Source organism: Protopterus annectens, chromosome 17.part0 (genome assembly GCF_019279795.1).
Source record: "Protopterus annectens isolate FY-2018-M chromosome 17.part0, PAN1.0, whole genome shotgun sequence".
Classification (NCBI taxonomy): domain Eukaryota; kingdom Metazoa; phylum Chordata; order Ceratodontiformes; family Protopteridae; genus Protopterus; species Protopterus annectens.
Genome location: NC_056751.1, coordinates 386,767,817 through 386,792,816, shown reverse-complemented (window position 1 = coordinate 386,792,816; position 25,000 = coordinate 386,767,817). Strand labels below are relative to the sequence as shown.

Sequence of the window (25,000 nt, the reverse complement as noted above, 5' to 3'; positions counted from 1 at the left end):
CATTGATCTTACTATGTCTATCTATCTCTACTAAATAGGTTCATAGGTGTATACTAAGCTAATGGCCCTGGAGCCTTTACAGCCTAGTCCATAGGATTTCTCTTGAAGAGGGCCAGTGAGGTGCTCTGTTTGACATGTATGGGAAGTTTATTCCATAGCACGGGCAGTCTCTGGGTTATGAACCTGTCCCTCCAGCATATTCTGTTGATTGTGGTAATGTGGTTGAGGTCTCTGGACCATGTGGTGTGGAGCGATTGGGATTCCTTTAGATGTAGCATTTCTAACAAAGTGGGTTTAGACATGGCTTTGTAAGTCAAGGAGAGATCACTTCTAAGTAGGTGATATGAGACAGAGAATAGTTGGAGTTTTTTTGAGTCTGTCCATATAGGACAAGTGTTTAAACCCTAAGATCCTCTTTGTGAGGTACTTTTATGGCCTCTCCAGTTGTTGTAGGTGTCTAGTGAGCTACATGCCAAATGGGGTATTGTCCTCGATGATTGGCCTAATGAGGGAATAGTAGAGGGAGACAATGACCTCTTTCTTCCTGGATGCAAAACCCTTAGTAATGAGATGTGCCACATAGAAGGACTTTCTGACTACAGTGGCAATGTGGTGGTCAAAAGTGAGGTTGCTGTCAACCTGTGTTCCTAGATCTCTTGTAACACCTTCTGTATTCAGTAGACTACCATTGATGTGGTAATTCAAGGGAACTGGGTTTTTCCCAAGGGGGATGTCACATTTTTTGGCATTGAGCTTAAGGCTATGGTTCTGACACCAGTCGTTGGTCTCATTGAGGCCTTTCTGGAGGATGTCAACATCACTTGGGGAGTTAGTAATAGCTCCCAACTTGCAATTGTCTGCAAACTTTGTCAGCCAGAGTCCCTTCATGTTGGCCTGGACTTCAGAGAAGTAGATACGAAACAGGAGAGGACCCAGGACCGAACCCTGTGGGACTCCACTCGTGACTGGTCAACAGTCTGACTTGGAGTCAGCTACTTTCACACTGTGGATTCTATCTATGAGCCAGTTTGCAACTCACCTAGTGATATAGAGGCTGATGCCTAACTTAGTGAGTGGGAAATGGTATCAAAGGGCTTTTCCAGATCAAGGTAGGCTGTATGAACCACCCTGCCTTCATCCACAGCTCTGGTGACTGACTCAAAGAAGCCGACCAAGTTGAGCAAGCATGATCTACCCTTCACAAAACCAAACTGTGTAGGATCCAGAGTTTAGAGAGTCCCTATATCCTTGTTTATTAGTTCCATGATGATGCGTTCCATAGCTTTGCATATCAGATCCATCAGGCTAATAATCAAGCAACTATTTTCTTAGCTCATTTCTTCTAAACTGAGGGCACATTTTTTGTTCTCCATTTTCTGTGGGCATTCTGTAGAAAGTTCTATAGCATCTTCCTATGGCACATTCTCTTCAATTTCATCTTGTGTCATCCGTTGTTCTGTCATATAGGGACTCACTGGCCTATCACTCCTCAACATTGACTTCTCCAGAGTTGTCACAGTTTTCTGTTCCTTTCCTTGCTGTCCAGCTTCAAGTGAACATTTATGCTGGTTTCCTGTGGAAGACACCAAAATATTTTCGTATGGCAAATAACTGGTTGGGTCCTATTCCACTGATTTCTCCTTAATTTGGATGTCTAGTGCTCTATCCTGCCATGGTGCTGGTGCTTTCTGGGTTAGATTTTCTACACTGAATCCTTCACTTTGCAGGTACTCCATGACCTCAGTTTATATTTCTTTAAATTCTCCATTACTAATTTTCTTTTCTACTTTTCTTTTTATTTTTTTTATTGTAAAGTTTTCCATGTCCGGATTCCATTGCCTGTATTTCTCTTCAAATATCTTTGGTACTGTTCTTTTTGTATTGATTAGTTTTGCTTTCTCTTTTGCATAAATATTGAACCGCATTAAATCTCTTTTTCTTCCCCATGTCCATATGTCTTCTTCAGATGTCTCCTGATCTTCCTATTATTCCTTACTTTGGGGACTCGTTCCATCATGCTGTGATGTAACCTGTGTTACACCTTCTATACCAAATCTTTCACTTTGCAGGCACTCTATAACTTCAGCTTCTATTTTTTAACTTCTACTTTACTAATCTTGTTTTCTACATTCCCTCTTTGTGATGTTATTTTCTTTATTGTAAATTTGTTCATATCTGGATGCCTTTGCCTATATTTCTCTTTGAATATATTTGGGGGTGCATTTTTTGTATTGTACCATATCAAATCTCTCTTTCTTTCCCATGTCCATATTTCTTTTTTACACTTTTCAAAAATCTCTAGGTTTTGTTGTTTATATTTCTGGACTTCTTCAGATGCTTTTTTTTTTCCAAACAGATCAAAGTTTCTTGGTCTATAGAATGTTTTTCACAAATCTGTTGTATTAATGAACACAAATTTTTATTTGAGGCTTCTGACAGTTTTTCTTGTGGACGTATTTTTCTTTCCTCTAATTTGTCTCTTAATCTTTTTGTGTATCTTGTATCTGGAAATTCCGGGCTTTTTGCATAATAGCAACAATACATAATTTCTTTCTTATCCTCAAGAGTCCACTCTAATGTCTTTATGGCTCTTCTTTGACCTATCAGTTTTTGTGATTTTTGTGGACTGGTACTTCCTTCTACTATAGTGGCGACCATCCTCCCCGTGGGCCTGGCCTAGCCCCATAGTAGGAATGTTTCTGTATTTTTGACAATTCTACACTGTCATTTTTTTCCCATCCTGGCACTAGTGTGTCTACCAAGATTGGGAACTTTTTTTATCCTGGGTCTTGTGCACCCAGCTATTTTTTTTAATTTTTGACCTACTTCTGTCCATGATATATGCTGTATAAAATGCAGTCTATATATCAGTGTCATCTTGGTGAGATTTTGTGAAAAACAGGGTCCACCTCATGAAGGTACTGACCAAGACTTGAAGATGAATTCAGTTTCAACAATACTACTCTCCTTTGCTTGCTGACTGATCATCTTTCCATTCGGAGCCAGTTAGGGATAGCTGGTGATTAGGGTTACTCAGACTCAAACCCTGTACCTTAGGTACAAAAAACAAGAGCCTGGATTATCTACCCCTACCACCACTTGCGATTCAAGGAGTTGAGTCCACAACTCTCAACTGTCTAGATTTTTACAAAATGTCTGGAATAATTGGCTCACACTTTTGGTCTGTTCCTCTTAAAATTAGTGGTTTTCTGGCAAATCAGTGAATATTGAATTCAGTAAATAATGACAGCTATTCAAGTTTCAGTCTTACTATCTTTCAGGAAATGCATGGTAACACAAAACATTTTATTCTAGCAACAATCTAAGATTATACAAGCAATGATTAAAATGTGTTCCTGGTTTTGGACCTTTGTCCCCCCCCCCAATAAATTTTGGCTTTTTCCAGATTTCTTGTTCTGCAAAGTTGAGAGATATAGCTGAGTATTAAGTGTATTTTACAAGGAGCCGGAGCTTCAGGAGAAGAGTTGTTTAGTGCTGCTTATGTCAAGTCTGACAAGTCTGTTTGCAACGTGCAACAGTTGTTTAGCAAATTATACCACTAATGTACTAAAATATTTAAAAGCATTGCTAGTGGCACAACAGGTAGTATACTTTCCTTTAATGCAGAAGGCTGTGGGTCCTACTCTTATAGTATGTAGATGGATTGCTGATACTGTATTGTGTTGTCCTTTAAAGGGTGTGGATGCTGCAGTCCTGAGTGCTTCCTCTTTTGGAGGAGATACCTAGTAAATATGAACCTATCAGTTTGCCAGTCATTCCCTGTTGTAATATTACCAGCTTATCATTTTTTAATGTAACATAAGCAATTTATTCTTCAAGGGCAACATGCACTTTATTTGTTGAAGAAACAATAAAATATAAAGGTGTTTGCTAAGCAGCAACCTCTTCATTAGTTACAGATCTCTTTAATGTGGAATTATTTAGATGTCTTTTACTTCCACAGAGATTGTGCATATTTACTGATATTGGTGGATTGTAATGACAGAAGTTTTAGTAGACTTTTAATGATGAAAATGTCCTGAATTGGGCAGTTTTGTCATTATTGGTTAATACGTTTTGTTTCATTGCTTACTGGAAAAATGTTTAAAACAATAAATTTAAAACATGCTCTAACAAGTGTGCTGTTTTGTACAAGGAATATAATTTAATACAATCAGGAAGGTGACTCAAAGAACACATGTATGTTTGCATGGTCCTAAATATGTATGCCAAGGGGCCTATATTTTGAAAACAGCCCAGATTTTAAGTTTTATCCACCACTGGTCAGATAAGTTTTCTTTGATTGTGGGTTTCAATGCTGTTTTAATAAATGTGAGTTTCAAGGGATGAGAAGTTTTAATGCTAAGTCTGTTTTCATTGTGAGACTGTATTGCTTTGTTTATCAGATGCCTATCAGTGTTTGTGCTATAAAATTTAAAATAAAGTTTTGAATTAAAATCAAATACTCATTGTAGAAGTAAAGCATAAAACAGTATTCACATTACAGTGTTTATGGTAAAGAGGGAGAAATAGCCAAGTAATGGGACACTGAAATGGCTGCAGTGGGGGAGGGTTGTGTATGGGGGGGCCCTATCTGACAATGATTCTGTGAGGGTGGAGGAAGACATCCCCAGGCGGCACAAACTCTAGCTACGCCACTGTTTATGGGGGAAGACGTCAGTAACACTTTGCAATTAAAGTGATTTCCTGAATCACTACCTGAGGAAAAATAATAATGGAATAGTAACTGCCACTCAAATAGTTATTATTTTGGCAGTTTCCTTTGATCACTTGCATCTGAGACTGGACTCTATTTAATTAGAATCATATAATCACCAAACTGAACACTTGTATTGCTGTTTCTTTTAAAGTGACAAATTAGAATTGCTCAAATTTCTACTTTTAAAGGAAAGCTATCAGGCTTCTTTGTTTATTAATCCTTTTACTGAACCATTGTGCTAGTATGTAAGTTGTAGTCCCAAAACAGTTAGCTCAGCCAGTCACTAATAATATGGGCTGCAGGATTTTTCAGGCTGGAATCTATTTTATCAGTCAGTAACAGCTCTGCATTCTGACCTTCAGTACACAGAACCATTGTTTTACGAAGGACAAAGGCTGCTTCTTAAAACACTTTTAATCAGTTTTTAAATGCTTTTCTGATAACAGTTGTTTCACATTTGCATTTATACAGAAACTACAGCATTCAAGTTTTATATTTAGTGAAGCAAAAATATGTAAACAAATACATAAATAAAACTTAATTCTAATAATATTATTTTATAAAACACTCTAACTATTCCTAAATAAGTATTTAGAAAAATTCTTCCATACTCTTACCTTATCAAAAGCAGCAAGATACTCTTAAGAACACAATTCCAGTTGTTTCTTTTTAGCACATATTCACCTGTGCTTTGTGCATGTGCATAGAGCGGGAAGGCCTTCCTTTGGACCTCAAACCTGGAGAGAAAGTCAAATTATAAATTCAGAGATAAAGTTACTTTTCAGTTCAGTGTTCAATATTTCAAATATTAGCACGATAGAAATTTATAACTAGCACTTACCTACAGCTCAGATATGTAGATGCATGCTGCCCCGTTTCTTGTGTCCAGTAAGTGGAAAGCACTAAGTGACATTATGTATTGCAGAAGGGCAGTTTGATGTCAAAGATTAATTATAGTGGCAAAAAATGCACCATTAAATATAAGAAAATGAAATGAAAGAAATTACCACTTTGCAAAACTATATTCTATGAGAATAGTTTGAAAAACTTAGGCAAACACTAGGATGATTAAAAAAAAATGTAAAAATTAAACATCAGTGAGACAGTTAAAACTAATATCATAGGCAGACAGGTGAGTTCAGTTCAGATCTCTGCACAAGCCAGTGTGCAGAAATAAAAATGCAATTGCACATTAAGCTGTAAAACCAGTACATTACTGTGCACCAGGTAGGGAGGAGGTGTTCAAGACATATGCAGTTAGTGGAACTTTATACATGAATAACATTGCTGTCACAACTCAGAGACAGTTATGCTCATTACTAGACATACAGACAATTATCCTACTGGTGGATGAAGCTGTACGTGATTCACTTTTTGGGGGGAATTTCCCCATTTTTTGAGTAAGTGTGACCTTAGAGTCAGTATGCATAAGTTTGGCTGGTAAGGGGGCTTGACCCTCAACATCAGGTAGTGCAAGGCATCTTGCCCCTCTGAAAAACACTTAAAAAAGTGTTTATTGGCAAGTTATTTTCTGCAAGGGCATTTCAGGGATTCTGATCCTTGGTTCATTCACTTTTGTCCACTCATAGTGAAAGCAAAACACACACAGACACACACACACACAGACACACACACACACACACACACACACACACACACACACACACACACACACACACACACACACACACACACACACACACACACACTCAAACACATATATATTACCACTAACTGCATCTAGTTGCATCGTCACCCATAAATTGTCTTCTCTTGTTTTGAAAAACAGTAGCTTCATAAGTAGCTCATATGCAAGGATACATTTTTTTTAGTGAAGTGTGGGAACAAGTATATCTGGTTACTAAAAAAATAAACTGTGACTTACACAGAAAACAGTGGATTTTAAAACCCCTTTCAATTTCTTTTGTATCTAGGCTAGACACCTATGTACCTCCCAAACATGACAGATTGCACCACCACACCCTTACTTATTTATACCAACAACAAGATCACTGTACCGCAGAGTAGAGGGAAAACTGCAATACCCCAAGGTAACACTACCTTAGACATACTATATATTTCCTCTTTCAAGATTGCAATGCTGCAGTACTAAGGGTCACAGTTTCAACAAGTACCCAACGGTAGATTGAGGTGATATCAGTACAGCTAAAAAAAAAACAACCTGTAACATGGACAGACTATATAGTTTTGATATAAATCACAAACTATATTACCACAATTAGATACATATCAACATTAATGAGCAGGTATGTGTAATAAGTACAATATAATTCAAAAACATTTGGAATTGCACTGCTCAGTGATTCTTACAGACACCTTCTGAATTGCACTGATCACTGCTGCCTATTTCCCTAGCTACATATACTTCTCTCTCTCTCTCTCTCTCTCTCTCTCTCTCTCTCTCTCTCTGTCTTTCTCTCAAGCTGTATCATGCAGCAATGCACCCAAACCCAAATGTGCAGTGTAGGGTCCATATTATACAACAATCCCTAAGCACCCTGCATGCTACTCAGACGTAGGGTACATAGTGCTGTAATAGTATGTGCCCTACACATGGTATAGTGCACTGCTGTCTAGACACTTAGTATGCCATTGTAAAGCAGGGTATTTGGTGCTGCATAAGTGTCTGTGTTTATGTAACATCTGTGCTACTTCTTCAGTGCCAACTATGCCACTTATAACTAGAAAATACAGTCTGCCATGTTATGCACTTTTGTATTACACTACAATTCTCTCCGGCACAGGTAGTACTACTAAATAGCTAGGGCACACAGGTGCCATGCTGTACACCCCTCCAGCATAGGCTACAGTACTATAAATAAGAAGAGCACATAGACTGCTATGATATCTCTCATTGTGTTAAATTGTCAGTGCCTCCTGTACCATCTTTGTTTCAAATAATAAGGGTTCACAGGATGATATGCTGTGCAGTCTCGTAATATAAAATAACTCCTCCTACAACACTACGCACTATTCACTATAGATCACATGAGCTGCTATGCTGTGTAACTTCACATTACACTGTATCCTCCATACCTGCTCCACTTATAAATATGAATTCACAGTCAGCAGTTCTCCATGTCCTACTACTTTGTTCTACTCCAAGAATTCCTTATAGTTCTTGCAGATTTTAAGGTACTGAGTGCTGCCCTGCTGCGCACTTTTGCAGGCATTCTTTTACCCCTCATGTTTAGGAATATAACCTGTGGCAGTGGCAATCAATGCACCAGTGCAATGAACAGCACCTGCTGCTGCTGGTCCTTGTGTCATCCATTTCACTGTGGTTCACACTGACTGTACATGACAGACATTCACTTCTGAGTGATCTCTCTGTCAGCACTACCAAAGACGTTGTCTGCAGTCCAGCGGGCAGTTCTTCTTCTGGATGCATTTGGCAGCAGACAGCTGTAATTGTATGACAAGATAATGATTCAACTCCTAGCATTCAACTTAATGGAAAGAAAAGTCTGATTTTCATCTGAAGACAATGCCACAAACTTCATATGAAACATATTCCATGCGTATGAAATATGTAATTAAGTGTTCTAGCAGTTTCAGGCTGAAACTGTGAAATATTGCATTTTGAATTGCAGTTAACTAAACAGTGCCTGCTGGCTTGAGATGAATTCATTGAATTATGCCATTATGAATTTTAGTTCCATTTCCAAAACAGGATTTAATAATGTGTGAATGACAACCATAACTTAAGATGCAAGAAAATGTAAATAATAAATATGCCTTACAATACTATATAACTAGTAAAATAATTTCTTTATTTTAGAAGCTGAAATGCAAACTATGATCATTTCACCCAAAAAATAAACATCGTTTGCCAAGACGAAAAAAGCAAACTAAACAATACTGCTAGCCCACAAAGGGTTAAGTGTCTAATTACATGAATTGCTTAAACCTGGATGCTGATACTTTGCTAGTGCCTAGATCTGATTTTACATGCATGACTCTTCTTTAATAGCCAGCTCTGTATGGAAAAGCTCAAAACAGATAGGAAATTCACCCCGGGGATCATGTCAGTCGCCCTACTAGATAGGGGTCCAGGGAAGTAAATATTGTAGGAAGAAATATTCAGGGAATTGTTATGGCATGGCTTGTATAGGCCCTAGGGCCGATAGCCTAGTACCAACATATGAACCTATTATTTTACAGCTGCCAAGAAAAAGTCAAGTTGCTTATGTGGGCCTGTAAAACTGTTAAATATCCAGAAATGGAATTTCTAAGACTCAGCAGATGTACATTTTCATCTGCCTACTGTTGAGTTGACACAGACTTTCTGTCTGTCTGCTTTCTTGTAATATGTGGATGTCAAATGTTATGTGGGATTAAACAGAACAAAAAAGGCTGACATGAATAAACTGGAAACAAATGATCTAGCTGTCATACAAAAGTCAAACAAAGGATAAAGAGAAATATGACTCTTCCAGTGAGCACACAGGTTCATCCCCAAGTTAGCAGTTATATCAGTATTGCAACAAAAAATAATAATCATAAACCTAGCAGATTACCATCATTTTAAGTTTCTGTTATACAAAGTGGTGCATGTGCACCATTAAGAACCATTCAGCACACAATCTGAAGAAAAGATAGCAAATACCTTATTTTTGTGTGACACTGCATTCATGTACAGGCAATACACTGGCACGCCACAAGCTGGTGATTTTATTTGCTGAGGTAACACTGTGATGGGCAATTCAGTATAGGTTTGTGAACTTTGCCATAAAACAAAGACAGGCAGATACATAAATAGGAGATGGTATTACTATTCAAAGAAAAAGACAATGGAACATATTTTTATGTATGTATAAATGATGAGAATGATGAAATTCAGGCGGTGCTGTAATTTTATGTGGGTAATACTCTAGAAAATTGTGATAATTCTGAGGAATTGAAGGCTTTATGATAGTATGGATCATCTGAGTGACACACCACATGGCCCCAAATAACAGCCACCTTGTTACTAGTGCTCCTACCTTTAAATTCCTGTATCAAGAAAACTACCCTCTTTCGCCAAAGTAAAAAAAAAACGCTACTGAAATTACCTATTAAGATCACCAAATCAAGGAGCTCTATTATTGGTAAGGCTGTCCTTTGGGAAAAAGGCTAGGTAGAAAAACTTTACCGAGACTGCCTCAACTTGGAGCCAACTTCCTACCAACAAAGGATGAGGTGAATTATGGGAAACTTGGGTCTAAGCTGCTAGGTTACTGGGCCATGACACAAATGTGTGGTTGCTACAAAGACAATAGGTGTTATCGTTACTCTTTAAACATATTTCTGGAATTATAGATAAACTCACTAAACTGGGTTTAAATCCATAAATCACAAAATGGGTCGCCAACTGGCTCACTGACAAAACTCACACTGTAAAAGTTGCAGACTACAAATCTGACTTCAGACCAGTGACAAGTGGAGTACCACAGGGTGCAGTCCTGGGTCCTCTCCTGTTTGGTATCTACTTCTCTGAAGTATGGGCTAACACAGAGGGCCTCTGGCTGATGAAGTGTGCAGATGACTGCAAATTAGGTGCCATAATCGAGTCCCCAAATGACATGGACATCCTACAGAAGGGCCTCACTGAGACAGATGCCTAGTGTCAGAGCCATGGCCTCAAGCTCAATGCCAAAAAGTGCATTGTCATTCCCTTTGGAAAAAACTCTGTTCCCATGAACTGCCACATAGGCGGCAGTCCACTTAATGCTGAAGGTGTGATAAGAGACCTTGGGACTCAGGTGGATAGTAGTCTCTCCTTTGATAATCACATTGCCACAGTAGTCAGGAAATCCTTCTACATGGCACACATCATCAGAAAAGGGTTCTCATCCAGGAAAAAAAAGAGGTCATTGTTCCCCTGTACTCTGCTCTCATTAGACCCATTATAGAGTACAACGCTCCTTTTGGATGTTATGACACCACCTGGAGAATCTTTTACATTTTCCCACATAATTTCTCCTAGTACTGGGTTTCCTGGTCTCTTGCAGAACATTGAGCATGTCCTCTGAGTATAGGTGCCTGAAGGGGATCAGAACCCTATCATCCATAAAGTGAGCCTGAAGGTGTATTAGAGACCCTCTGTCTTGTGTGAGTAGGTCTACATGGTGATGCAACCTGTGGTGATTACCCTTGGCTAAAAGGTGAAGAAGGGAAACCAATGCTGTCTTGGCCAGAAGGGAGTCACCAGCAGGACTTTTAGTTTGTTCCTCTGAATCTTCAGGAGGACCTTCTGAATCAGTGTGAATGGAGGGAAGGCATAAAGGTACATCCCCGCCCAGGAGAAAGAGAAGGCATCTACTTTCCAGGCCTGGGGATGTGGATCCCTCATACAAAACAGAGGCATCTATCTGTTCTGGGAGGAGGCAAACAGGTCTGCCTGAGGAATACCCCACTTGTGTATAAGATCTAGGAACACCTCTCTATGAAGCATCCATTCATGAGAGGATGCAGACGTTCTGCTGAGAGTGTCTGCCATTGCATTCTCTGCTGAAGGAATGTACACTGCTTTCAGGTGAATTCGCAAAGTTGAGGTTGGAGACCAAATCTGTATGGCTAGGCTGCAAAGGGGGTAAGACCTTGTCCCCCCTGCTTGTTTATGTACCACAAGATAATCATATTGTCTGTGACTACTTTCAAGGTGCCTGGTAGGAGGGCTAGTTGGAAGACCTGTAGTGCTAAGTAAAGGGCCCTCATCTCTTTCATGTTGATGTGGTCCCTTTGCCTGAATGGAGACCACTCTCCTTGCACTTTGCTTTGTTTTTGCTGGTGTTGTAAAACAGCCCCCCAACCCAGATCTGAAGCATCTGTGAAGATTTGCTGTGAGGGTGGGGGTAACTGTAAGGGCATGCCCTGGTTGAGATTGATGGCTGTAATACACCATTCCAACTCTTTTTCAGGCACAGTAGTAAGGGGAAGGAGATATCCAGAAGATGAGAATGTTGGCTCCAATGAGTCTTTAGTACCCACTGGATCTTCCTCATATGCAGTCTTATCAGAGGAAGCATTGCTGTCAAGGATGCCATGCAGCCCAGGACTCTCAGGAATTCTCTGGCTGAAAGTGTTTGAAGACAGAGAAGCATCTGAAGGTAAAGAGTGAGGTCTTTTACCTTCTGGCAGGGAATGAAAGTTGCCATCTTGTTGGTTCTTATCCTGCACCCTAGAAACACTAGGTCTTTTGTAGGGGTCAGGTGGGACTTCTTGTGGTTCACAGTGAACCCCAGGTCTGCCAGGGTTCTGGTCACCAGGTGTAGGTGATGTTGCAGGGTGTGAAGGTCATGGTGAAGTATTAACAGGTCATCTAGATATGGGTATATGTGAATGCCCTGTGTTCTGCAGTGGGCAATCACTGGGAACTGTGGAGAGCCCAAAAGGTAATGCAGACAATTGAAAATGCAAGGAACCTACTGAAAAACATAGGAATTTCCTGTAGCAGGGGTGAATAGGAATGTTAGGGTAGGTGCCATTCAGATCCAGGGATATCATAAAGACCTGGTAGGGAATGAGGGGCAACAGCAGCTACTAGGTGAGCATTCTGAAGGTGTGAATCTTGAGATAAGGGTTGAGTATGGACAAATCCAGAAATGGTCTCCAAGGACCATCATTTCTTGGGACCAAAAACATTCGTGAGTAAAATCCATTGTTTACCTGCTGTGGTGGGACATTTTTTTATGGTGCCCTTGGCCTGAAGATGATATAGAATAGACGGGGAAAGAATGAGATGGCTTGTGGGGGCTGGTATATCCCCTGAAAGGGGGGCAAGAGCCCACCAAGTCATAAAATAACCTTTTTGCATTATGGAGAGGACCCTGGCTTCTGAGGTGATCTTCCGCCAGGAGGATAGGGAGAGGGTGTGGTGAAGGGACAGGGGGGTGGAGAGAGGTAATGGGTTTGAGTCACAGTTGAGGGGTTCTGTCCTGGTCAGGCTGCCTCTGAAAGGGAGTGTTATTACTGGAGGAAGAGGTTCTAGGACTGAAATGTTTCCTAGTTTGCCTCTGTCCTTTAGCCTGAGGGAACAGAATGAGATGACTGCCTCCTAACAAAGGAAGTCCTTTGAGGATAGTCTCTATGGTACCTAGAGATAGGTGAGACCAGTAAATGTTTTAAATTTTGCAACTCCTTTCCCTTTTCTTGCATGGATTTGAGGAGTTCTGCAAATGCTTCACCGAAAAGGGCCTTATTATCTGTGGTGCATCCAACAACTTGATTTGTACATCCATAGGGAGAGGTTGTAGCCTCACCCAGGAGTATCTTTGCAATACAGAGCTTGAGGCTGCAGATTTTGAAGAGACCTCCACCACATTGTAACTGCACTTAATGGAGTGCCTAATCAGCTGTGAGGCAGTGGAGAGAAGGGAGTTTAGTTGGGTCTAAGTGAGTCTGGTACATCAGGTATGAGGGCTGAAGCCTTAGAAAGGGTGTCTAGAACAAATCTGGCCATGTGGGTTTGATAGTTTAGGGCTCTGATGGCAAGAGTGGAAGAAGTACAGACCTTCTTCCCTAGCCTATCCATAAACTTGCTGTCCTTGTCAGTAGGGAATAAAGAAGCAGAAGGCAACTGTCTAGAGAATTTGTCAGCTGAGACTGCTATGACTGCAGGATCTGCAGGAGGGTTCTTGAACAGGTATTAAGTGTCCCAAGGAACTTTATAGAACCTGTCTGGGCATTTAGAAGCTGGGGGTTGATAGTCAGGGGCCTGTGAAGCAGCCAAAAAAGGCATCTTGAAAGGCTGGAAGCAAGGGAAGGACTGCAGATGGTGAGGGTTGATTCATCTGTAGTAATTCAAAACACCTCTTTTTTGATTCTGAGACATCTGAGGCCTACCATTTGCAGTGTTTTCTCATGACAGCGATGGTATCTCCAAAGGAAAACTCTTCCCCTGGAGATTCAGGATGGATAGAGTCCTCTTCTTCAGGGATAATGAAGTCATTGGAAGATTCAATTTGAGAGCAGTAAGTAAGGGAGTCTTCAGAGGACGAGTATTCTTCCTCAGACTCTTCTAAGGCATGCACAGGAGTAGGAGCAGGTGAAGGTACCTGTGATTGTAAGGCCTGGAATGCCCTGAAAAGATTTTGGGAGAAAACTTCCCATCCAGGAGCAGATTGCTATTCTGTAAGTTTTAATTTTTGTTTTCTCTTCAAAGGAGATGAAGGATGGGTCAATTAAGAGGCTGTCTGGGAGGATTGCAAAGCAGGGGTAGGCCCCTTGACACCATGAGCCGTGCTTCCCCCTCACCAACAGGTTCTGATGGCTGATAAACGTCAGTGGATGTACTCAGTGTTTCCACTGGGCAAGCTTCCATTATGGTTTCTGGTTCCATCTTTGAAACAGACATCTGATGGGACCCTGGGCTAACATCTGCCTTGAGAGTCTCACCAGACTCCTGAGGTGCATCATGGGCATTGGGCCTAACTTTTTTTGGCCTTCTTCCTAGGTGGCTCATTGGAAGTACCTACCCCACCCTCCATACCTAATGCCAGATGCCTGAGTCTCTGGTTCTCGAGATAGAGTTTGAGAGCAGCCAGACAGCTGCAAAGAGTTTTAGGCACAAACGATTTACAAATGCCACAAGACGTATGGTCATGGACCTCCGCTAGGCATAACAAACACTTATCATGCATGTCCTTGTGTGGAATTTGTCTTCCACAACCACATCCCCCTTCCTAATTGACATGTACATCTGAAAAGCTAAGGAATTAATAAAAAAAACAAAGGGTACTTATCTGTAGCCGATGGCTGTCAAACGAGCAAACTGCTTTCTGAAGCTGGCGATCAGAGGTCCAAAGATCACTGAGGCAGAAAAGTTCTGAAGTGGGTATGTGCAGACATCTCCTTTATAGCCAACATGGATTTATGGCTCTGAAATCAAATGTCGCATGTACCCCTGCTGCTAAGACTATGGTATACTGTTCGGATGTCCGGTGCTGCTGGCAGCAACCTCCCTACAGTTATGAATACTGCAACATGAGAATAGAAAGACATCAGCAACACTTCAAAAACCAAGCTACTAAAATATAGAATGTATTTTAAATGTGTGGTAGATACCACACAACAGTAATGGGGGAGAAAGTCAACACAAGGCTAGAATGAAGTCTAGAGACTGTTACAGGTATTCAGTTACTGCAATCATAGGACCACTGTTCTTTACTCTTCATCTGCACCTTAATTTATCTCTTCCTTATCCTTCACCTCTCATTCTAAATCTTATCGCCCACCCTATGCTAGTCCCACTTTTACTTTTCTCCAATGCAACAGACTGTTGCTGCTTCCCCAAGTGCAGACAGACACTTCCTAAACCCCACCATTGCCTGTTGATTTGGTGTTGATATTTGGCTGGATGACTCCAAATGTCAGACATAAAATGAGACAGAAATGATATACATCAATGTTAGGCCACCCATCTTCAGGCTATATTACTTTCCTACCAATCACTAAAATAATAGATATCTAATAGTAAATCTAGTAAACATTAATTGCTTAAGGTAACAGTAATCTGCTCTATCCAGCCAATCCAGAGATGAATACTTCAATTAAAATTATCTCACAGGCAGAGGAAGTCAAATGTACTCCAGCTGCTTGTTGGCACCTAACTATTGTAACCAAAAGCAGCTGAATCAAAACCACCTTTTGTGCGCTTTCTGTAACCCAAGTTCTCCCATAAACCAACGTCACATATATTCACTTACTAAGAGGTCAAGCACTGAGCTCCTCACTCTTTTTATTTCGAAAAATATCCAGGTCCCAAGAAACTAAATATTGGAAAAGCTCTACTAATTCCCTATCTGACTTTATGGATCATTCATCTAAATTTTCTTACATTATGCCCTATTAGCATCTGCATTCAGTTATTTTTTTTTACTTTGTGCCTAATTATGAAGTCTCTAATTTAATAGTTGTACATACTGACACTGAAAATAAAGAGATAGATTCAAACATAGCTAAAAAAGAAGATCCTGAACAGAAAAAGTTCCAAACCTACAAATCAAACAACATTTCAAAAAAATGAATTCAGATATGTTTGTTGTGTTTATATGGTGAACAAGGTGATGTGACTTCTAACTAAAATATTAAAAAAAATATGATCTGCAAACAGAAGCTTCTCTCCCAAACGGAAAGCACAGTATGTCTTCCTACCTGCTAAAACAGTACTTCAAACAGCCACCATTATGGGAATATGCCAACAGTTGCAAAAACTAATATATAATGTAAAAGCGACCATACCTTTATAGAATAAAATAAAAAAAAAGCATTATGAAACATTTCAACATCACAGAATAACTCCAAAAATTGAAGGACCAGTACCCAAATACCAATCATTTACTTAGCATAATAAGCCAACAGAAGGAACAGTAGTCATATATCTGGCAGATGACCATTCAAGATTAGGTTATTTTTCAGAATCTTTAATGCAAGATTTACTATCCAGGCTGATGCAGTCTGAGCACTTTACAGGGGTCTATATTACGCGATCAAAGAGACTTTTCTTCGAATGTGTAATATTCTAACCCAAAACATCGAAAATACTAAACCGCGAACGGCCACATCCACAAATTTTTTCCTATGGAAAACATTCACGAGGCCGCAAACAAACAACACAAACTTCCCAATCCTAATCAAGTGGGGGGCTTTGCCCCCCCCCACAACCCCTAACTAAATATACCAACTCCGAGATCGCTCAACGTTGGTGAAAAGGACAAACTGTGAGAACGGCCAACGGAATTTTTTTCCCTAGGAAAAAATTCGCAGACATGGCTGTTTGCGGTTTAGTGTTTTTGATGTTTTGGGCTTGAATATTACATGTTCGAAGAAAAGCCTCTTCGATCACGTAATAGAGAACTCTTTACAGTTGAGTAAATGCAACATAACCAAAACAGCATATGCCACACCATTCCTGAAGGTGGTAAAAGAAGTTCTGAAATCTACAGAAATGAAACCATTACTGGCCAGCAAGATGCTCATTCTGTGAAAATTAGGGGAAATATTGTGATTAGAGTAGCATGGATACAGGATGGATTTGAAACCTCTGAGGTCAGTTCTTGGTAAGAAGCACAATATACCATAATCAGAAAAGAATAATATTGTAAGAATTACAGAGTTAGACAAAGAAGGGAACAACAGAGGGGAGACTGCATTCTAGTTTTACATTGGCAATTTTAGCTTCTTTCTATAAAGCACAGATGTCTAAACACAATGTGGAAATGGCATACTGAATGCCATTATATTTGCAGATCTGTACAAGGCATTTTAGTACAGAAGGCCATAATATGGAGGAAGTGTATTAATTTTGGTTTGACCATAGTTCTGCAGTTACTTAACAGATAGATATGTGGCCATCAAGGCGAAAGGCTCCCTCTTACCAATTATCTGTCATGTCTGAGTCTCTCAGGGATCTGCCAAATGCCACTTCCGTTCATCATGTTCATCAACTGTTTCTCATTTATTTATTTATTTATTTGATATTTCATAATTGGGAAAGTCCGACCAGGTAGGAAACCCATTTTCAGCAGATACCTGGGGAGAAAAGCTCCACTGAAAGAACAATAAGAAAAACAATTTACATAGTTTAAAATATGATAAACATTTACATAATTATCAACAAAGCATAATACATAGACAGTAAATGGGAGCGACCAGTGAAGCCACATACTTGTCTCAAGAAACTTATCAAGCATAAAGGCATTTTTCAAAGAAGATTAAGAAAATTATAATTGCAGACACAAATTTTGCAAAGAGAAGGTGAGCAATATATGGTAGATACTGAATATTTCATGGTGAGCAAAGTTGCCTTAATAAAGGAAATTAAGTAGAGTTATGTTTTATCAGTAAACAGAGGCTAACTTACTAGTAAGGTTTATGGGTATTTTCCTGAGATACTCAGGTGTAAAAGGCTGTTTTAGAAGAAAAATTAGGAAGAGAGTTAGAACAGGTGATAGGTGAGGTAATGAACAGCAGTGAGGGAAAAGATGAAGGAGCTAAGTTTGATCGTCAATAGTGGATGACAGGTGAGATAGAGGGGTGTCTAGAATAGGATACAGTGTAGTAGAGGGGAATTACCATGACAGGGAGGACAGTATTAGTTAAAGATGTGATTAAATGTGAAGACATGGGGGGGTGTTGGAGCCTAATAAGGGGGTCATGGGATAGAGGCATTAGTGGTAGAATAGGAAGGGAAGGGTCTGCTGAAGTTTGTAGAAATTAGTACTGCTGAAAGAGATAAAAGGTTTAGTGAGGAAGACAGGGGAGGAAGGGATATGGTAAAGTGTAGCTAGGGAAGAAGGGGGAGTAAATGGAAATGATTATAGTACTTAGGGATGCAAGTGGAGGAATTAGAGAGAGTGGGGGAGGGGTAGTAGAGCTAAAGGAAGATGAGGGGAGAGTGTGGCTGAAGTAGAGAAAGTAAAAGGGGGGAGGGCAGGAGTAGGGATGGCATACGCAATCCTAATCCAAGCATCATGGAGAAATTACTTGGATGGGATATACTATTTTTCTGACAACTGGATAGATTCAGAGAAAGCTGTTATACATTTTGCAAAAGGTGTACATTATGTGCATATCAGTACAGCTGATAATAGTCAACACATACAAGCTAATGTTCCGTTTCCATTTTCCCTTTTCTCTTTCTCCATTCCTTTTCTCCACCTTGCCATACTTAACAATAAGCTATGTAATCAACTGAGACTTGGCTAAGTAAAGCTAGGATACTCAAAGAGTAGACCAGTCAGGCTAAAAGGGTATTAGAGTCATAACTAGAATATAGCCTTCCTCTAACCATTTCTTCTCCAAAGGTTGCTGCACGCCGCTGTCTCTCTCCTCCGTGGTGCCAGGCGCCAACAAACCCGCATCACTTCAAGTCTCCTGGCATGTGGCCCCTTGCCTCCTGACACATACTACAAAATGCAGTTTCAGTTTATTCTTTTTCACCATATTCAGTAGCACGTTTTGCCCTCACTCAAGTAAATGGGCTGCCCCTACCCCTCGCCTACTCAGAGCTTGTTTGATGGCACTACAGCCTGTCCTGCAAACTACTGCACGAGCACTTTATATTATCATTTTCTCACATGTCTTATATATACACTTTTACTAGAACACTGTGACCATCCTAGATGTCGCAAAACACCTTGACTGTGACAAGTGTCCTAGATAAAGGTTCACATCAGATGAATCACAAGACTCCAATCAAAATGCACATTCTTGCAATACTGTATATCACATTCTCGATACACTTTCAGGTATCTCCAGCTTTTTGCTCCTCTAAGTAAATATTATCTGTCTTTATCCATCAGTAATTTCCACTGGTTTATCTCCTGCTTAGGTTATAGAGATTTTAAACTTTGAACTTCCTGCTATAATGCCTCCTGCTGTTTACAGTATATTTCTATAATTTCTAAAGTTCAACTCCAACCCCCAACAAATCAGTTTAGGATCATTTTTCAAATGCACTTAAAACTTTTAAATTGATTTTCATTGCTTTAGTGGCACACAATGGCCCCCTAAAGTAATGGTGTAGCTAGATTTACATGACATAAATTTCCTGTTTTATACTAACAAAGCATATGCTGTCTGCAACTTGCATTTTATGAACTACGTTGCCATTTAATCCTATATTTGCCTAAAGGATAATTCTGATCTAACAATATGGACATTGATTAAGGTCCAGTCCCTGGCACAGAAGATCAGAGCCTTTAACTGTACCACAGATGACCCAACTGTAACTAGTCACTAGTTGCCTGGGTGCTAGAGGGACTGGATGGGAGGGTAAGAGTGAGCTGCTGATACCAGCTTGCACAGCCTTGGGGGGAGGAGGCAGCCAATTGATTGTGAGGTTGCACATGCAAAGAGCCATGTATGCACCTCCTGTAGTTAGGAACTGCAGAGTTTGCAAGGCTGCTGCAGGGTGGAAATGGGTTAGGGTATACTCCCCAGCAGCAGCAACAGTATAATGCTGCACCAGCATCCTTCATCTCCTCACAGCAATGGACATGGGTCTGGTTGAGGCTGGAGGAGGCTAATGTCGGTACAGTAGACCTGGTGAAGGAAGAGGAATGGGTGGCAGCTGAAAAAGCAAAAAAATAAAAGTGATGGTTTAGATTAATGTACATACCATGTACAGTGGTAACATGGTATTGCATGTTGCTTCTGAGTTTAAGACTACATGTTGTTACAACTACACACTGCAGTAGTCCAGATTTTGATTCCTACAACCCTCAGTTGCCTAGTACTTAACTCTCAGCAAGTCACTTAACTTTGATCCTGGGTCATTCTTGAATAGAGACTGTGCATCCAGTGGGCTTACCTGGTCACCCAGTTAACCTGTGTTCCAAGATTTGCATATATGGTAAGAATAGCCACCTGTATCTGTTACAAGTCTAACTTGCCTTTGGCTTGGGTCTTGTCTGATGCAAGTTATTCCACGTCAATGTGCTTTAAATAAGTTAGGGCCAAAGTTCTGTGTGCCACTCTCTTTTGGTGTTTTTATATTTTAAGTTACTGATTGACTTTTATTTCCTTGTTATTAACAAGCAACAATTTTAAACTGTATTATTTATACCAACAATTAGACAAATATAAAACCCGGCATTGACAATTTATTAGGCAGTTCTATGAAACTTTTACTTAAAAATAATTCAGCACACTACAATATGGATTGTAAGAATATGGTCACAAATACCACTTTAACTTCTTTTGCCTGGTATTCTTATGTTTACAAAGAATGTGTCACATCTGATCAGTATGGCATTATGTAGTACATAATCCATTCTTGCAGAGGAGATCTTTTGTTTATTAAATGCATTGTTGGTCTCTGATTTAAGAAAAAGCATGCAAATTGACATGTCTTTAATTTTGTTCATTGAATGTTGTCTACAGAATTACATTTAATTTTAAGGGAAGTTATGAAATGCTCTATAAGAAGGTTATTTTTTGCACTTATGTTGAGAACAAGCCAGACATTTTAATATGGTTGCCATCTTCTTTGACACAGATTTTATTCATACGGAGACCACGGATAAAACAAATCTCACGAGAATACTAACTGAAGAATGAGATTTCACGCATCATGTCCTATACTTGATAACTCCTGTCGGGTAATGCAGAGTAATTTCACAACTTATACCAGGTGATTAATCCAGTATCATGTGACAGCAGCATCAACAGAAAATGCTGTAACTGTGATTAGATATAGTAGATTCCATGATAAGCAACAGGAATCTCAAATGCTGAAAGCTAACTAGCCATGATGGCAATCAATAATATTACTGTTGATAAAACAAAATACTTGTTAGCACTGTGGGGCCATTTTATAATCAGAATAATACATTCCAAGGTGCACTTTATCACATGCTTCAGGACCATAGGGCACTCACTTTTTGACTCATACCTAAAAGTGCACATCAAAACATGATAATAATCTCTAATAAAGTACACTTTGTTCAACATTATTATTTTTGCTGCGTAGTTATCTATGTAACTTTTGCAAGAAGTTAGCCTATAGTGCAGAGTCAATTCAGAGAGGTGGTAGGGGCAGAAAAGTCCCAACAGTATTCTGAGATATAATGTTTGCAAGCTGATAAGTTTAATACATGCAATTAAATCAGCAGTAAGACTTCAAACTAAAATCAAATCATATACAGAAAAATAAAATTAATCCATTTTTAAAGACATTATAACTAGCTTAAAAGTGGCAAAAATCACTGTTATAGCCTAGTTCATGTTCAGTTTTACAGCTGTATTTTATTTACATTTTGTTAAGTACACTGTCCAATTATCAGTAGAGGCTCTGGAAGAAAAGCCCCTTGCTGTGACAATTTACTATACATTTTAATACATGTGACGGCAATTCAGTAATAATTTCAGTAAGAATAAAACAGCAGCAAAATATATCTAAGAATACCACATTAGCATTTCTGAATAAGCATATAATATAATTTATGTTATATGACAAGGAAGACGACCAAGAGAAAATATACAAAGCATAAATATAACAGAGAATAATAATGTTGTTAGGATTACAGAGTTAGACAAAGAAGGGAACAACAGTGGGGAGACTGCATTCTAGTTTTACATTGGCAGTTGTAGTGTCTTTCTATGAAAAGCATGTCCAAACACAGCATTTTGAGCAACCATAATTTGTATGACTATGATGGTGTCTGAAACACCCAGTAGCTGGTATAAAGTTGGGAAGAAAAGAGAAAACTTGAGGTAAAAGGAAAATGTGAATGTTTTAACAAACTAGAGTAGTAAGCTCAGTGATGATTATGTGGAAATAGTCACAAAAAAATTGCAGCAACACAGTGATAGGATCATTAATTATAAATTATAAACATTGTGCAAAATGGGGGACTTGTCTAAAAATTATTCTGTGCAGCAAAAACCGCAACAGCAAGTAATGTAATTTTACTGACAGAAATATATAAATAATGATGTTGTGAGGTTATAACTACAGAAAATACTGGCAATGAAATGTATTCAAAGATATAACATACATTCAGGTACTTTAATCCTAATCATAATTGTGGAATATCTTATATGTGCTTATCCACTAAATAGGGGCAGGGAGATTTGTGTTGGTGGAAAGCACAATGGGGTATTTAGAAAGTGGCAGAAGATTCTAGTTACAGGTAAAACTGTGTCACTTTATAGTTTAAAGGCTCACAATGCAGACAAAAATGGCACAACATATTATAATGCCTCACAGTGGTTATTATGTTCTTCAATCATTCACTGGACAGTAAGAATGTCAAAAGCTGATTGCTCAGTTTGTCTGTTGGAGGTGGTGGTAGCTTACGTGGCTGCTACAGATCCCATGGCACTTAACATAAAATCTGGGCAGTTCTACTGCTCATACAAGATGTCTTCATTTCTGTATAAACACAACCTTAGGTCTCTCCTGATAATTGCTCACAGACCTTGAGAAAGTGATGCATTTAACAAAAACAATAAAAGCAACAATACTACTCATGAAAAAGAAAGCTTTAGAGATCAACATCTTGTTAAAGGATTCTGTTATCTCTTGGTTGTGAGGGATGCTAATTTTCCCTAGTACAGCTCAACGTATGATGGCACTCTATGATTAAAGCACATCCTGCCATGTTATTTATTTACTTTTAGTGGTGTAATAACTGTGCAGAATTGATGCACCTGATTTCCCAATAATCCAGAGATACAGAGACATTACAAAATAACATCAGCATATCTTCAATAACTTCAGAAATAACATCATTAATAGAAATAAGTAAATGTACAACTGCAATAAGGCACGCCTATACTTTTTCTTGTTTTTCGACCTAGTTTAAGAGTGATGATTTTACATAATAGTACATATACTGTTACATTTTAAGTTTGAATGTAGCAGTTATTAACCATAGCTAACATTTTCTACATATACTTAACATATTCTCAAGATAGATATAAACCAAACAGCATTTAGGTTTCTCTTTTCTTATGTTTGTAATTAATGGTAATGCAGCTATTTAAATGACCCCCCCAAGTCTTCTATTTTAAAGAGTTAATGCTGACAACAATGATTTGTGGCAATTCATCAGTATGCCCAGCAAATGTTAATTAGTTTAGGGAAGAAGTTTTATTATAGGATGTGGCAAACTCTCTCATCCAAAAATATGCAATGTTTTAATGAACTAGATCTAATAGTTTGAAATTTTCAGGTATTTTGGGGGATCTATTCAGTAATATTACAGGATTGTGTGGTTGCCTTTCTCCCTGTGTAAATATATATCTTTATACTAACTGCCTTTTGGTATATAAATATGTAACTGTAATTGCATGTTTCTAATTTAAATGTGTACTAGAGCTTTTTCACCAGGGTCTCTGCTGAAGACAAGTCCTTAGTCAAATCATCTTATCAAACATACAAATAAAGGTCTGCCAGACAGACTTAATTAAATATTGTACTGTATAGGTGCATGAAATTCATGGTTTGCCAAAAAAAAAAAAAAAAAGGTACAGTAAATTCTTTATGATGCATATATAAGTTAGGAAGAAAAATCTGGAACAACCTTTTTGTTCTGCGTTTTCATCTCATGGCACTCAGGAACATGGATCTCTGGCAGGAGGAACTGATGTGAAAATTATTTCTGTATCCAAGCAATAAAATGCTGCGAGTAAAGAGCCCAGATGGAGAGCAAAATAAAGAATAAGAACACAGTGACCTTCATTTTAGATGTTACACTAATTAAAATGGAAAGGCAAGCCAGTGTTCGTGAACTATGCTACTCAAACTATGCTTCACCGTTCTATATAAAGCACATTCCGTTAACTTAAATAATTATAATTTTGATATGTTATCCCCTGAGGCAGTTACTGCAGCACTCCAAAGCTTGTAGTTCTTTTATATTACAGTTAAAGCTGCTACGCTATGATGAAGACTAAATACCCATTTAATATATTTAGTTCTTTGTCCCACACCCACGCTATTTTCTGATCTGCAGTCTTTTATAGTCTGTTAACACTGTCTGGAATATATACTCAGTCATGACAATTAAATTAAATATCCGAACTGTCCGGGCACCCACTATTTGTGCAGGTAGAGCAGAGCTCAACATAAGACCAGGCTGCCTACTTACCTTTGATGTTGAAAGACTTGAAAACTATGAATTCTACCTCTGTCACCAGTAAAATGCATTCATATACCAGGTGGTAGTAGTTGAAGTTGATGTTAAAGCTCACATGGCACTTGTATAATGAAGGACAGGTCATTCTTTAAATGAACATTTACTATATACATCATTCCATTATAAATAAACAGCATAATTTATAGATTTACAGCATTTTTATGCCACTTCCTCATTATGACTATCACATTAAAGCAATGTCGTCAACATATGAGGTCATACCAGCTAATTGTGCTTTAATTTTTTAATACCACCATGATATGTTGTATTTCATTACCTAACGTATTTTATTTTAAATCATTTACACAATCACACCACATTTCAGAAGTCTTCTGCAACACATGCTACACCACTCCCCCCAGGCATAACAAATTAGATTTCAATTTTTTTTGGTGGTAGTGCGACATCATTCCTTAAGCCCATGCCCATTCTCAACTTCTATATGAATTCTGGAATCAAAAGGTTCTATCCCAGTCAGCATTACCAGCTCTGTCCTTAAAGGTGACCTGAAAGGCATGGGGAGGAGGGAGCACCAGAGAGCTGTTGTATACACACATAAAGATGGACCGACTCTAGTGATGATAGGCCGTTCCCTGTATGCACTGGCTTTTCCTTATAGGGCAGTGTCTGC

At 38.9% G+C, this 25,000-nt stretch overlaps 1 protein-coding gene across 10 annotated transcripts in view; it reads right to left on the bottom strand.

Moving 5' to 3' along the window:
- Positions 1-25,000, bottom strand: part of OSBPL5 (oxysterol binding protein like 5) — a 1,550,034-nt gene that overhangs the window by 1,236,422 nt on the left and 288,612 nt on the right. For all 10 annotated transcript variants that reach the window (XM_044059004.1, XM_044058998.1, XM_044059002.1 and 7 more), the window contains exon 2: positions 5,338-5,457. The gene's annotated coding sequence lies outside the window, so the exon portion shown is untranslated. The remainder of the gene's footprint in view (positions 1-5,337; positions 5,458-25,000) is intronic.